This window comes from Panthera pardus, unplaced genomic scaffold (genome assembly GCF_024362965.1).
Source record: "Panthera pardus isolate Hobbes unplaced genomic scaffold, ASM2436296v1 HiC_scaffold_8, whole genome shotgun sequence".
Classification (NCBI taxonomy): Eukaryota; Metazoa; Chordata; class Mammalia; order Carnivora; family Felidae; genus Panthera; species Panthera pardus.
The window spans coordinates 11,209,322-11,213,215 of NW_026527013.1; the positions used below are offsets into that span (position 1 = coordinate 11,209,322).

The 3,894-nt window shown below is 40.5% G+C and overlaps 1 pseudogene; it reads right to left on the reverse strand.

The window, feature by feature from the left end:
- Positions 1 to 2,148: 2,148 nt before the first annotated feature.
- Positions 2,149 to 3,638, reverse strand: LOC109247974 (olfactory receptor-like protein OLF4; annotated as a pseudogene).
- Between the last annotated feature and the right edge of the window lie 256 nt (positions 3,639 to 3,894).

The window sequence follows — 3,894 nt, forward strand, 5'->3', positions numbered from 1 at the left end:
ATGCATCCGGATGTTTTCCTTAGAAAAGTGTCTATTTGGGGCGCCTGGGTGGCGCAGTCGGTTAAGCGTCCGACTTCAGCCAGGTCACGATCTCGCGGTCTGTGAGTTCGAGCCCCGCGTCAGGCTCTGGGCTGATGGCTCGGAGCCTGGAGCCTGTTTCCGATTCTGTGTCTCCCTCTCTCTCTGCCCCTCCCCTGTTCATGCTCTGTCTCTCTCTGTCCCAAAAATAAATAAAAAACGTTAAAAAAAAAAAAAAAGAAAGAAAGAAAGAAAAGTGTCTATTCATGTCTTCTGCTCATTTCTTCATTGGATTCTAAATCGGAAAGAAAGAAGTAAAATTGTCTTTATTTACAGATGATATGAACTGAATATAGAAAATCCTTTAGATTCAACCCTTAAGAACACACGCACCATGATGAGCACCAAGTAACATGTAGAATTGTTGAATCACTATGTTGTACTGAACTACATTGTTCTGTGTGTTGATTTTCTGCCCTGCACCAATACAACTTTATTGAATTGAAAATTACACATGTGGTACACCTTTTGCAGACATGGCCCCAAATACCACTTATCCCTGTATCCATGTACTTTGCAATGTGACTGGGAAGCTCCTCCCACTCCTCCACCTTTGAATCTGGGTTAAATTTACTATTTTATTTGCCTTGGCTAATACTATCTGGTAAAAATGACAACGTGCCTCAAGGGTCTTTGGCGTGTTTCTGCTGCTCTCTTGGAACCCTGCCTCTGCCATTGAAACAAGTCCAAGCAAGCCTACTGTAGGTGGAGAAATCATGTGGAGCAGAGCCCAGTTGCTCTAAGGATGGTCAACCTAGCCTAGCCTATCTAGGAACCAGCAAGTTCCCAGATGTGAGAATGCAGCCAGGATTAACAGAGCACTTCCAGCAGACCCACAGCCCTCCACAACCTCATGAGGAGACCAACAGAGAGGGGAAGACTTCCCAAACATAGATTCCCATGTGATCGTTGGAGATAGAATGTGTTATGCTAACCGAAATGAGTCGATCAGAGAGAGAGAAATATCATATGAGTTCACTGATACGTGGAATGTAACAATCCAAATAGATGAACATATGGGGGGAGAGAAGAGTGGGGAAAAAAGCCACAAGATGCTTTTAATGATAGAGAAGAAAGTGTAGGTTGATGGACAGAGGTAGGTGGGTGATGGGCTAGATGGGTGATGGGTACTAAGGAGTACACTTGTTGTGATGAGCACTGGGTGTTGTGTGTAAGTGATGAATCACTAAATTCTTCTTCTAAAACCAATAGCACACTACATATTAACTAATTAAAATATAAATTTTAAAAATTTAGAAAGCATTATCTTAAATCACTTACCTTTGGCAAGGCTTGTTACGCACCAATAGCTTACTGATACAATAACCAATATGAAAAAATCTGAGACAATTAAGGATAATCTACTGCTTTTTATTTTTGGCATTTGTTCTGATATTTGAAGACGGCATTCATAATGACCTGGTTATTCACATTTATTTCAGATAAATGTACTAAAAAGTGACTACCATTCAGGTTCTCTTCTAGGTAACTGGTAGAGATTGGAAAGACCTATATGTTTTTTGTGTGGATAATTTGTGGGACTCTTGGTCACAAGACTCCATACCCAGAGCATTACTGGGCAGGAATTCAAGCTCCTGTCCACATCATCCTCTGATCATGAGGATTGAAGAGAGTTTAGAGCATAAAAAAGGTAAAGAAATTAATCCCAGAGAGAATACACATATGGTTCACTCACTCACACTATAATTTTTATGACAGCATTTTTAAAGATGAGATATTAAGTTTAGGACAATGGAGGAAACAATACTTGTAGGCAACACTGGAAATTTTCAAGTAGAAACAAAAAAATCATCCAATTAAATAATATAAAATCTGCCACTAAATTCTTCACTCCAATTAATAAAACCCTTTAAACATGGACACCAAATATCTCACACCTCAATAAGTAGATATACATCATCAAAAACATATTTTCTGCAATAAAATACGGCGTGATTGAAAATTTTATGTCATCATTTTTTCAGGTCTTCTCGGATAGTAACCCCATATTAGTCACTTGGTTTATGCAAATTTGTCTTTCTGTACTTTACACTTGGAGCAGAGCAAGTTTTTCATAAGGAATTTTTGCCTTACTATTCTGTGCCAGGGATACTGTGGATGCTGAGCTGATAAGAGAGAGAACAGGATCCTAATGAGGATCCTAAAACCCCATGACTAACTACAAAACAAACTAATATGTTAAAGTCTACATTATCAGGAAAAGCATTCAAGGTAGTCATGTAGAAAGGAATGGGCAGTCACAGAATTTCCTCTACAGTAAAATTATATAAATGGCCTCAGTTGCCAAATATAGTTTATTCCATAAAACTGGTACAGTTCATCACTATGTGAAGCAAATGGGAATCTCCAAACTGTTTCTGATTCAAGGTTGGACTAACTTTGGAAAGTAAGAAAACAAAAAAAAGGAAAAACTGGTGGGTACCAGAAGGAGCATAAAGTTAAACAAAGGGACTTATTTAAATTTAATAAAGCAGTCGAACTTTGGAAAAATTGAAATTCCAGGATATGAATAGAGGGATTAAGTTCTTCCATGATCCGATTAAAGGATCACAATCTCTGGCTGTTAAGCTTTGAGCCAGCAATCACAGGTACTTCTGGGAAAATGGCTCTTTTATGGCTTCCCTCTGAAAAATACATTTAGAGCCTCCTTTCTGTCTCTGTTCCTCAGGCTGTAGATGAAGGGGTTCAGCATGGGCGTGACCACTGTGTACATCACTTAGGATATTGCACTTGAGTGGGAGCTCTGGGTAGCAGCAGAGCTGAGGTACACTCCCAGGCCCATACAATAAAATAAGGAGACAACCGAGAGGTGAGATGTACAGGTGGAAAATGCCTTATACTTGCCCAGAGCTGATGAGATCCCACGTATGGAGGAAACTATCTTAGAATAAGAGTAAAGGATCCCAGCCAGGGGAGCACCACCCAACAGCACAGCACACCGTGTCATTAAGAAAGGTGGCAGAGCAGGCAAGTTGGATCATCTGATTGAGCTCACAGAAAAATCGGGGATTTGCATGCCTGTCCAGAAGGACAGCTGCAACACCATTAAGGTTTGTATCAAGGAATGCAGGATGTTCATGATCCAGGACACCAGAACCAGCAGTCCACAGAGCCAGGGGTTCATGGTGACTGGGTAGTGTAGCGGGTGACAGATGACCACAAAGCTATCATAAGTCATCAGTCAGGAGGAAGTTGTCTAAACCTACAAAGAGTATGAAAAAGTACATCTGCATGACACAGCTTTCATAAGTTATGACTTTTACAACTTCTCTGTGTTTGTACATTCCCATCTGGGGGACCGTGGTGAAGGCGACATAGATGTTTACGAAGGACAGGTGGGCGAGGAAGAAGTACGTGGGCGTGTGGAGGTGGGAGTCAGATTTTACAGCCAGGATGATGAGCAGATTCCCAAGTATGGTGACCAGGTACATGGACAGGAACAGCCCAAAGAGGAAGGGTTGCAATTCTGGTTCCTCCAAAGATCCCAGAAGAAGAAATTTTGAACTTCGTGTATCATTGCCTAGTTCCATGCAGTCGATGTGACTATCAAAATAAGAGAAAAAAAGCATGACATGACCATGCATTGCTAATCTGGCAGATACATCATTGTTTATATTTTGCAGTCAGGAAAGTAATTTTTACATTTGTAAATGGAACATGTTAAAAACACTAAAATCTAGGAATAGAAGGAAACTATCTCAACATAAAGCCCTGTATAAAAACCCCACAGCAAACACGTGCTCAAGGGTGATACAGTGAGCATTTTCCTGTATGATCAGAAGCAAGGAAAGGATG